The 12,328-nt window shown below is 41.1% G+C and overlaps 1 protein-coding gene across 8 annotated transcripts in view; it reads right to left on the bottom strand.

The window, feature by feature from the left end:
• Positions 1–3,550, bottom strand: part of baz2ba (bromodomain adjacent to zinc finger domain, 2Ba) — a 67,629-nt gene extending 64,079 nt beyond the window's left edge. For all 8 annotated transcript variants that reach the window (XM_070828571.1, XM_070830762.1, XM_070829352.1 and 5 more), the window contains exon 1: positions 3,373–3,550. The gene's annotated coding sequence lies outside the window, so the exon portion shown is untranslated. The remainder of the gene's footprint in view (positions 1–3,372) is intronic.
• Between the last annotated feature and the right edge of the window lie 8,778 nt (positions 3,551–12,328).

The raw sequence follows: 12,328 nt of genomic DNA, 5'->3' as shown, positions 1-12,328 counted from the left end.
AACCCTGAAGTGTTGTCGGACGCGTAATTCCCACGCGTGAAAACAAAGTTTGAGTTGATATCTGAGTTTGAAGCTGAGCCCTACTCAGTCATCACAAAAGTTTCTAGAAACACAAGAAAAGAAGCACAGTAGTTTTGTCAAAACAGGCTATTGGTTGTCACGTTTAACAGAGATAATGTGTCGTGGCAAAAACAGAGCTCACACATATGCACTTGTGACAAATGAATCACCCACATGCCAGATACATGGCATATATTTATTAAATCACTCCCAGTACAAAGTGATACTTTAACATATCTTCAAGCATGCGTTGCTTCGCGCCAATGACTTGATCGATATATCATGCACACTTAGAGAATCTCACTTCACCTCCTTTTCAAAAGCACACAAATGACGGGTTTCCTCACATAACGATAGCCCCATATTCAATAGTAAAGGATTATACAGAATACAGCCATGTGTGCACATGGGATTGTCTTCTCAAAAGCTGTCCAAGTTCTGTCAGATTCAGCACCCCAGACACAGAGCTCGTGAACCTAATTTCACCTAATCAGCTTAGTCAATAGCAACCGTTTGCAGTGACTTTGGTAGACATGCAAATAGGGCTTAACTATGTCTATCCTTAATTCCTGAATGTTCAAGTCAAGCGGAAGTCCTCCTTTATCTCTTCAAAAACAACAGTTCCAATTTGAAAGAGAGGGATAGAGAGAGAGAGAGAGAGAGAGAGAGAGAGAGAGAGAGAGAGAGAGAGAATAAAACTCCAGCCGAGAGTTGATTTTTTTTTTTTTCTTGGCCTGGCAAGGAGAGACATCTCTGATTTGAGTGTGCTTGAGGTAGCACAGTGTGCTTTCATTTCAAACCAACATGGCAAACAAACTCTGACAGATTTGTTCCCCTTTTTTCACTTTTGCTCTTGCTCACACTCTCTCAAATTATGGGAAAACACACTGCACAAATATATTAGTACTTCTTGTTGGTTTGTGTGTTCAGCTGCAGCACTTGCACATGACACTCACTAACACACACACACACACACACACACACACACACACACACATATTCAAACAAATCTGCACAAAATGACACTAACAATAGACAGTTGTAATAGTGGTAGAAGAAAACTGAGAGACACTGTTCCGTTTCAATTCACTGATACCACTAATGGCTTCTTAGCAGCTCCATGAAATCAAGCAGCTGTCATGTCGATGCATCAGCAGTGAGAGGAGGGAGAGCCATCCCCATAAGGACAGAGGCACCGCGCCTTCATGTTTGGCTAAACATCTGCTCCTCTGCACTCCAGCTTTGCAGCAATAAACGGGCAAACAAAAGAGGTGGGAGGTGAAATGATCAGATTTTCCATTTCAAAGCATTTGTTCGGTTTGTTTTCTTTTCCCCTCCTCTTTCTTTAACTGCTTACAGGACATGGTGGTGGTGGTGGTGGTGGTGGGGGGGGGTAGAGATAGAAAGTGAGATCAAGTTTTAACTCTGAGGGACAGAGCAAATGCACGGGCTGAAATAACACCTTTTGTAAGATGGATGACAGACATGAAATAAGGTCACCATTTTCCTGGTCACTGGATGATTCGTTTTGCGAAGCGTCTCCTGCCTAAACTGTTGCAAACCAGTATTATGGCTCAGCCAGGGGTGATTCAAGCTGCGCGAGTGTGTGTGCAATGATGACGAAAGGTGCATGTGAGAGCGTGCACGCCTAAAATGTGTCAATCTGATAAATCTATTACTTATATATCAATTGAACTGTGTGTAAACAACAGTACGCTAACCTGCCAATGGCGGTTTCTTTAAAGGGCGATGAATACATGACCACATAATTATATCAAACAACTTTGTGATCATGCAGTTGGCAGCGACATCCAGTCAAATTCAGCTTCGACTTTTCTTCCTTTAACGGGATTGTTGGTAATTAATAACCCTCCTTCCTTCCTCCCTCCCTTCCTTCCTTCCCTCCTTCCTTCTTTCATTCATTCATGCTCAGTTGCAGAGATAAACACAAAAGCAGCACTGACCAAACCTAGAAATCACATTTCAGCCACACATCATCTTAAAAATAGCACATTTGCGTTAGTTTAATTGTGGCTTTGCCAAAGTACCACCTGGGCATCCAAAAATCACACCCCTGACATAAACACCTCACTTAATATTTGCTCTTTGGAGCAAAGCAAACACCTCGTCCACAAACACAAACTGTCCCCTCTCTCCCTCTCTCTCTCTCTCTCTCTTTTGAGGTAAAACTGGCTTCAAAACCATCGCTGACAACCTATTAACCGCCTTCATTTTCGCTCTCAAGCCACAGGCAGGACGCGATCCTCTGTCTTTTTTTTTTTTTTCAAACACGGTTAAAACTTTGGTAAAACTTGCGAAAAAAAAAAAAACGTGGATCCATTTCCTTTTAAAGTAGCCCGTGTGTTTGTGTATGTGTGAAAGAGAGAGAGAGAGAGAGAAGGAGGGGGGGGGGGGGGGGGGTAGGTAGGGGTGCTTAGGGGACGAATTTTAAAATAACCAAGATGGCGAGTGGCTTGTTGTTTTGGAAGGGGCAGAAAAAATGGAGGATATTGTAATATACACAAAGGGATAAATTTCAACAACTCGGCCGGGCTGGCTGCTAGCTTGCTGGCGTGCTTCTCGGTTTGAGGAAGCGACCGCGATAGCAGCTCCGCGGCAGGCTGGCCAGCAATACGACTAGCGACAAACTCCGACCCGCCGAGGAAAAAATACACGAATATTATCCGCCAAAGTTAATCCGAACCGAAGGGGATATTTATGTATTTGTCGCTAATTGTTTTATTTTCGCGTCGAGGGACTAACTATTAAACTGGATGGGTTTTAACGGACGGGCAGCGGGGACCAACGGCAGTCCAGCGCCTCGTAGTTCTAACCCCCCTTTTTCCAACAACATCCAGCACAAAATACGCACCCAAACCCGACAACTGCACATTTACACGGTTTATAAAAGCAAAAGCCCACAAAGCACTTAAAGAAAAGTTTAATTCCTCAACGATAAGACAAGTTATCAAAAATTACAACCGGGCTGAGTGAACGGAGCGAGAGAAAAGGAGAGAGGGACACAAAGACGATTCCCACTATCAGGTCACCACTCAAAGAGAGGAAAAAACACTTCGTCTTTATATGAAAGAGGAAGGAAAAAAAACTTTACGGATTTCACTAACTGAATACACACATTGAATGAATTTCAGCCCGACAGCAAATGCAAGAAAGTATCTAAAAAACCAGTTTAGACAAGCTGGTGGAAAAAAAAAAAAAAAGCTAAGAAACTAGAAACGAAGCCAGCGCTACGCAGCTCATCGCCTGCCCTGTGATGTGGGGAAAACAGCGTCAGTGAAATAAAACACTTACCTTTTTTTAGTTTCGACACTTTACTTATTTCCAACGTGGGTTTTTAGTTCAACTAAACACTTCGGCTCGGTCTTCTTCTCGCCTCTTTTTTTCCTTGGTCGGTTTTGGTTATGAAAGAGGTCGGGGACGAATGATAAAGAAGGGAATTGGGCAGTAATTGAGTCTCGGTGTGTGAGTGTGTGTGTTAGTTACTAACAGCAGATTGAAGGAGACTCTTCTCAAGGTTTATTCAGCTCCACTTCAAGGAACCGACCTGACGTCAGCTCACTACTGCCACACAAAGAAAACTTATTATTTGTGCAGCGGCCGTAGTAAAAAAAAAAAGAAGAAGAAGCAAGGATACAGTTATTGCCCGTTATTACTTCAAATGCGACATTGTCATTATAGCTTCACAGCTGTGGCAGAGATGTGGCGATAACTTTATATTTATTTATCACGCCGTTATTAGTGGCATCTTGATCCACGCAGACCTATTGTGGCCACTAGTGTCAGCAAATAACATGATAAAGACACTGACTGCATTAAGACGCAAAAAATTAATACAAATAATTTACGTTTTCTCCTGTAAAAGTCCAAACTTTTGCGCAACTTTGGTAAGTTTGATTAATTATTACGGTTCGGATTTTTTGCTTCAAATGGTGGATTTACCTAAAATGCATTAAATTGCACCTGCGTGCAAACATTTTGCAGCTTGCGCAGGAGAGAAAAGTTGCGCAGTCCTCTTTGTGTTTAAGACAGCGTCACTTGATTTTGTTTGCTTTATGGTTTTATTTTGAAAGGCGCTTCATGAATAAAGTTGCAAAGCCTGGAGGCAGGGAATATTTGGCATCTTGGCTCGTTAAACGACTTCGAGGATTTAAAATGTCACATAAATAGTTGTTGATTAATGGAATCAATCGACTAATTGATTATTTGAGCAACTGTATCAACTCTAATTCTGTGAGAGAAACTGAAGGCTGGGGCGAAGTGGGACTCATAAGTGCTTAAATCAGTCTTAAAAGCTACATGTAATATTGTCATCCACACAATAATATACATTTAATGAGTTAAATCCTACCTACATACCTACCTACCTATCTACCTACTTACCTATCTATCTATCTATCTATCTATTAGTAAAATTAGTTACAGTTATTTTCCACGTGCGCCTCTCTGTTAACTGACCAAATGATGATCCCTCAGAAGATGATACATGATCAAACAAATACAAATCGGTTTCACACTGGCTCTAAATGAGACGGCATTTGCCAAACAATAAAACAGAAACGGGACAGATCTTCCTCGGGATAGGATCAATACATTGCCGGGCAAAGACAGCCATCTGTGCCTAATTGTATGCTTTACCTCCTCCTCTGAACACACAATAAGCAACAGGCTGAACGCAGGCCCTCTGACCCAGACTGGGTTTCCAGACGGGGGAAGATTATTTCATTCAACTGGAAAACAACAAGGGGGTGGGCTGGAGGGGGGGTGGTGGGGAGTTTTTGCAGATGGAGTGGGCAACTGTTCTTATATTGCCCCACCCTGATGAGGATGAGGATGGGTCACAGAGCCAGAGCCAACTGGTGTGTCTCCCCGCACGTCACATCACCCCGAGTTGTATCCATTTTAACAGGTATTATACTGGATTAACAAACTGTTCACTGTTAGTTTATAGACACCCCATAAATCACACACAAACAATGAACTCATTGTTAGCGGCTTGATGGAGTGTCGCTTTACAGGCACATTCATATTAATGCTTCATAAACATTATAAATGACCATAAATGTATCCCGTGTTTCTCTCCCTCTCTCTCCCTCTGCTGTTATGTCACATCATCCAAAAGTGTCACCCTGAAGGTTTTGATGTTATTGCAGGAATTGCAAAGGTGTTACTCAGAAATCGGTCCTCTTCATGTATAAAAAAAAAAAAAAAAAAAGGGAGGGGGGGGGAAAGAAAAGGTGGCGGTTAGGTGGGGGTCTGATAAAACATTCATGATCACCCGAGTTTGGAGGATGGACACAGAACCCCTTATTCAGCTTGTGGTGTGCAGTTAAAGCCATTTTATAAGCTCGCTCTCCATGTTCTTTGGTCATTGATTTTCTTCTCTGCCCCTTTCCATTACCTGTTGAGATGGGGGGTTTTGCGCTTCTTCAAACACACACACACACACACACACAAGCACACACAATCCCCTCTATCTGTCTCTCTAGCCACTGGCACCCTGGTGTATTTCTCCATCTCCTCCGCCTCTTGTAGCAGGAATGACAGGCCATGAGGAATGACAGTGGCTCTGTTTGTCATACAGTAGCGGCAAGAAGCAAGGATTTTTAATTGCATTGGAGAATCTTCATTAAAGAGAGCACATGGGGGCGGGAATGGGGGAGAGGGGCTGCATGAGGCGGCGTCAGGGGGCACTCTGAGCATCGTCATTAGGAGAAGGCACTAGCTGCATAGAAGGGTGGGCCCTCTTTGCATGCACACTGAGAATGCCTGCCGTACCTCGGTCATTTGTAACATAATAAGTGCCAGCACAATGACTGCAATGCGAGAAAGCACACCACAGGGAAGAGAAGGGGGAAGGGAGACAGCATGTCTGTCTAAAGAGGGACTTTTTTTTGTCTTGATTAGAAAGTATAATGAGCCACTAAAGAAACAGGAAAAAAAAAAGATCTCTCCTGAGACTGATGGAAAACAAATTAATCTGGTGATTTGGATTTAATTATTATTTTTCTATTAGTCCACCATGCAAAGACAGGGACAGCCGTCAGAAGCGAGGAGCTGTGCTTGCATTTATTGATTTTTGCCCAGACACATTCAGGGAATACAGATTCATCTGCTCTCCTCCCCACACAATTCGCTATGTGGGATTCCATTAACACAAGAAGCTTCCAGCAACTCTGAGATGTTTAATTTGAACACCATAAATGGAGCTTAAAATAGTGTTCACACACAAGAAAAGTGGCCTAAGGATGTCTTTTTATGCAATTGAATTAGACCTCACTTATTGTTGTGTCCTACATAATAACTATTAAATAAACACCCAATAAATTAAATTAAGACAATGTTCTGCTGTATAGAATGAGCCAAGCGCTATTGTTCCTCTCTGCCTCCAACATCTTACACTGCTATAATAGTTGAGTTTAATTTAATCTTTTGTTTTGGATTAATGTAAGAACCCTGCAACCGGACTGTAATTATTCTTCCCATCCATGTAGTGTCTTCAGTAGTCTTGAACACAATGCCGTGTGAGATGTAATGATTTGCAAAGTCAATGATTTGAACTGTGTGATTAAAGCACGAGGGACCAATTTGCGGCTGCTATATGCAGAATGTTGGTGAGCCTCAAGTAGCACTCATATTCTCTCGCTGACATGAAATTCACCAATTATGCCAGATGAACGCTGTTATTGATTGGTATCCTACTATCCCTTTCTGGAAAAAAATCTGCGATAAATGTAATGGCTTTGAGAGAGAGGACCCAATCGCACATATTCCAAAAGCGGAACTTCGCCTAATGGTTTATGGGAATCCACGTGACACTGAAATATGCATTAATCCCTGACCTTTAACCCCAGAGACATACAGGAAGAAGGCTCAGGGTTGTTTTCTTTAAGTGTTTTTGTGACACAAATGTTTTTAGCCATCGTTCTAATGTTAGCCTTATGATTCACTGTCATCTTGTGAAAACATTGCATTTTTCAGTGAATGCATACATAATTAACTAGATAAAAAGCGATTTGGAAGGTCAACCAAACAATGTTTTCCACGCAAGGTTGACTAATAAACCCCTGCGCATCCTGAGTGAGTGTACACGAAGAGTGTTTATTGTGGTGAATGTAACTGAGCAGAACCCTCTGTTGCATGATGTAATACACAGAAGGGAGAAATCATCATAATAGCAGAGTAGTAGAGTGACTCATTCGCTGATGAGGTACATTCACACTGTCATTCAATGAGGAGATGCAGTCTGTGTGCACATGTTGTCAGTGTGTGACCGATAGAGAGAAAGACAGAAAGACAGAGGGAGAGAGAGAGAGAGCATTAGTATGTTCCATTTCTGGGAATGAGGAGTCATTTGTGCCAGGAAAGTGGAGAAACAAGTCCCAGTCCTTCAGTGATGCATCTCTCCATAAAGAATTAGATCACAAGCAAATGTCACTCCAACCTGAGCAAAGCCAAATGACCTTGAATCAAATAAAAACACGTCTTTACTCACGTCAGTGTGTACACACACACACACACACACACCGCACAAAATGTCAGCAGATTTTCCATTTGCTAAATCTGCGCCTAAGTGCAGGGGTTTAGCTAAGGTAATCAACCTAGTATTTTCCTTCAGGCCCATGTGAATATCGGCCTGGAGGAACCCTGCTGCTAAATACAGTTAACTACAGTTACTTACTTATAATTTAATCAATTTAAAAATAAATTGGTATGAAATTGCCCAAACTCAGAGGGCCAATACTTACAACAAAAAAAAAAAGAAGATGCACACACACCCACAAAGTGACATTACTTACATTCTGTGACTCTACAATTTCTCTTTTTCTGCCTTTTGAGACAGGTGAAGCGGAGGGGATTTTTCAAGGGAAATGACTTTCACAGTTGAATTTCAAGCTTCAGTGCATTACTTTATCATAGTTTACATATAACAAGCTTTGATTCCTGTCCACTGTAGCTGGAGCATATATCTTTGACAGTTGAGTATACTTTGATAGATAAGTGACCATTTTCTATTACCATTACTGAGGTTTTGCCATTTTCTTCTCTTTTATCTGACCCACATAGAAAGCATATTAGCCCTTACTATAGTGCAGGTGTAACACCACTCAGTTTTATTTTTCATTTTCTTACACCAAAGTTTGCATGGTCTATTATACATAAACACGCTCACATTACTGGAATCATGCATGGTCATTACCTGGAAAATAAGAAACATCATTGTAATTCCATGGAGACTAGATTTACTTCTATTAAGTCACACACCAGTGATTTGTAATGCAAAGGTAAGCTACCTTTTATGGGATTCCACTCAAATGCTAATCCGCAGCAGGCTCTCAACTCATATTGACAGACATCATTGTAGGCAAAATCAGTCATTAGAGATTTAACAGTGTACAATTTCTGCAGGCAGCAAGCTTTCTTGTTCTTTCTGAGCACTGACTCTGAAAAGTTTGATTTGGCAAAGAGTTCCCAGTTTAGATCAAAGCATGGAAAATGAACATTGTTATTTTGCACTGCTGTGGACGGAAAGTGGAACTCGTAACTAATCTCCAATTAGGCATGCCTTGTGCTACCTGACCAGCATTATGCGCGAACACCAACTTTTTTAGTACACACCAAACTTATGTGAGTGAGAATTTGGCCTTTTTGCTGAAGAGACATCAGCCCTAATGATGCAACGGAGCCAGGCAAGCACAAAAAATGTAAAAATGAAGGCCGTAGTCACATATACGAACAACAGTTTTGAAGGTACAGTGTGTCTTGCACTCTACAGTAGCCTAGAAACCGTGAAAAATCAGAAAAGCGCTATAAGTGCCGACAGTGTTTTTGTTTCTCAAAGATTCTGAAAATGAATCAGTTCCTTGTCTGCTAATGTAGAAAAGCGCCCAAGGAAAGAAGAGAATAGTAAGTGTTTGTGTGCGAGGGTTAGTGTTTGGACAACATAAAAAAGCGAAACAATCGAGTTTAAGTGTGCATATGAAAAATTGCGTTTCGTACAAGGAGAAAAACAACTACATAAATGTGCTTAATTCCCTATAAATGTCTCTGTTCGACTATGTTCTGAACAATGTCAAGATAATGTACTGCTCCTACATAAAAATTGTTGTCACATACATCCATACTGAGGCTAAAGGATGATACTCAGCAAAACTGAACCAGTCTTATCTGACATATGTTTAATGGCTAAATAATGGGGAGAGCTGGCCAAAACATGAGTGGTTAGAACACCCATACGTGACTGTGTAAAGCACGTCGTTCTTAACACAAAGTTCCTGTGTGTGTGTGTCTCGATGTGGATGCCCTGAGAAAAGAGCATTTATTAGTGTACAGTGTTTAATTAGGCCTTGTTTCATCCTACATGTTGATTCCCATGGCTATTTATTACGTTTTCTACACAGAAATAAAAGCAGACAGCCCAAAAACAAAAAAAAAGAAGAAAATTTGATGCTAATACACCGTATCAAAACTCTACCTATGGTCTAATTATAGACCTAAAAGTCTAATCTAAATGCAGAAAAAAAAATGGTCATGCGTGACATGTGAGCTATTTTCAGATAGAGTGCATCAAGGCCTTAAAAAAATCTACGTTTGAACTGCGCATAAACCCTAAGAGTTGTTATAAAATGCATAAAACAGGACCCCCCCCATGTAGATATAATGTCCAAATACATAATACTTGCCAGTCTTCGCACTCCTTTTAATGAGCAAATGATTACAAATAAGACAAAATGTGCGGGACGATAAGAAGTCGGAGCTTAACGTGTGAAGACAGATCTTGCTACTGTAAGAGTGCACTACACTATACTACTACACTATACTACTGTATAGTAGTAACCGTGCCGTAGTATTGAGAAAAAGGTGTAGCTTTTCCATCATAATTGATGTGAAAAGCCTGAGATGAAGGAAGCCATACCCTTTCCAACAAGATCCATACTATGAGTGAAAGCTTTTTGATCATTTCATTTACATGAATCTGTATTTGTGCCTTTAACATACAGCAGACCTTTTTTTTTTTAGTTCTCTACACATTTTGAATTCATTTCAGGCCACGGTGTTCAAAGATACTTCAGGAATTTGGGCGATTTCTCTGTAAGGCAATCTTTAATCCCTAAGAGTAATAACAGCTTGGTTTATCTGCATCATGAGTTGACATTTGCCTCCCAGCCTGAGTGCTGAGTGTTTTAGAGTGCTTCGTCCACAAAAAAAACCCCAAAAAACTTTGTGTTTAAAAGATACACCCAACAGCACATTCAAACTCCCATCTTTCCCTCAGCTCGCTGTGGATATTTTGAAATTCAAAACATCAACAGTGGGCTGGGAGGAATTTGGAGAATCTGTAGGTGTTATTGGTCACAACAAAATCAGGGAGCGCATCTTAAACGACATATTAACTGGTAACCTCTCAGATCCTAATGGGAGTGAATTCTTTACGTGAGGCAGACGCATTGGAGACTTCAACAATTAAGCAACATGAGACGAATGTGTTGTCTCGGTGCCTGGAGTGACAAATGTCAGAAATACGGAAGTCAGACGGCGATAATAACATCTGTCAGTCAGCCTGCCACACCTGCGTGTTTGAAAGTTTCATGATGAATAGGTACTGGATGATATGACTAATTTCTACTAAATGAACCCTTACAGTATGATCGCATCACAGAGAACGTCATCTCTTGGAAATGAAATGCAGGTTTGGTGTGAAATTATTTACAATGACACAAGTCCTCACATGTCAGTTGAGCGTTTAGGATGATGATTAATAGAATTTAAACTGAAAAACACCCTTATTACCTAAAGCAAATTACCACTCATTAAAAGAATGTAAACGTGGATATTTCCATTGGCCTGACCGTGTGTATTTGTATTCATTTAATAATTAAAAGTCTGTATTAATTTTTCTGATTGGCAAAATAAATTATTCAGCAGACAGGTTGAACTAAAGTGTTAATACATCTGGGCAGGACTAGTGATTACTTACTGTATAATGATAAATAAAAAAATTAAAGTTTGACGTCAGTAAATTTGAATAAATATCTTGAGATTTTCATGTGATTTCTGTGGCCTGTTTTCCAGCAGGAAAAGCGTGCGTGCATGGAGGAGATACAGGTCCTTGTTTGACCAAGAAAACAAAGCAAAAGAGTCAGGAGCGCAAGGTTAAGAACACATCGTTGGATTGCTCAAATGATCTATTTGTTGAGGAGCGTCTGAAATAGACCAAGGTAGGCCTGTGGGGGTGGTCTTAAGACGGTTTTAGGACTGATGAAAACAGGCCCTGTGTTAATTAATACTGGCAGGCCACTGTTCCTCCTGGCAGTGTGCAGGCAGACATTCTGGTCTGCCCTCGGTGACGCCTGGTCAAAAATAGGGCACCACACAGCACAGTAATGATCGCAATGGTGACATCATCTTTGCCTTCAATGTGCTCTCCCCTCAGTGCTCTTCTGAACAAAGAGCAGCAGGCATGCAGGGAGGGAGGCAGATGTCACTTTGTGTCTGGGGAACATTAAGACCAACAAATGTTCTTTGAATCCTCGGAAAAGCCTTTTAGTGGCTGTGTGGGGTAAAACACTGTTTTGCTAAAAGTCACTAATTGAAAAATGGGCTCCTTCTCCTGGTGAATCAGGTGGATGATTTCTCATTTTGCTTGCAGCACACGTGAAATTAAATAAAAAACATTCACACTGATAGGAGTTACATTCAACAGAGCAAACCAATGGTGAGAGAAGAATGTCCGCAAATAGCTCACAAGTATTTTAGATGGTGCCCCTCAAACATGTGACCTAAAGTGTTAACACATGTGGCCTTGCCTTTTCACCATTGTTACTGGTCTGTTCAGAGTCTCCACTCCAGTGTTAAAAACAGCCTAACATGGTCATCAAGGGGACAAAGTCCTCCTCGTTTATAAAATGGAACTTCTAATACATTGTCTGTCGATGCCCAAGTTGCCATGAGATCATCACCAACGGTGATCTTGCATTTTAAGCACAACTGAACTCCGGTTTGTTGTCCTACACAATTTCTGAACCTGAAAGAAAATGTCATCTCTTGGTGAGAAGGTTTCTGAAAGCAACACAACATAGGAAATTCCCCCGGGACAACAACGTACAATATGTGCTTAATAGGTTCACTCAACTCTGCTGTGTTGCGTGTTTCTTTCCATGAATCTTCTGTTTGATTTAACGCCGGAAATAACTCACAACCTTAGCCTGGATGTTCCCTCCTAGATGTTTCTCAGAAGGCTTTTGCACTT

This window comes from Pempheris klunzingeri, chromosome 1 (genome assembly GCF_042242105.1).
Source record: "Pempheris klunzingeri isolate RE-2024b chromosome 1, fPemKlu1.hap1, whole genome shotgun sequence".
Lineage (NCBI taxonomy): Eukaryota > Metazoa > Chordata > Actinopteri > Acropomatiformes > Pempheridae > Pempheris > Pempheris klunzingeri.
The sequence above is the reverse complement of the archived record's forward strand: the minus strand, read 5'-3'. Positions and strand labels throughout refer to the sequence as shown.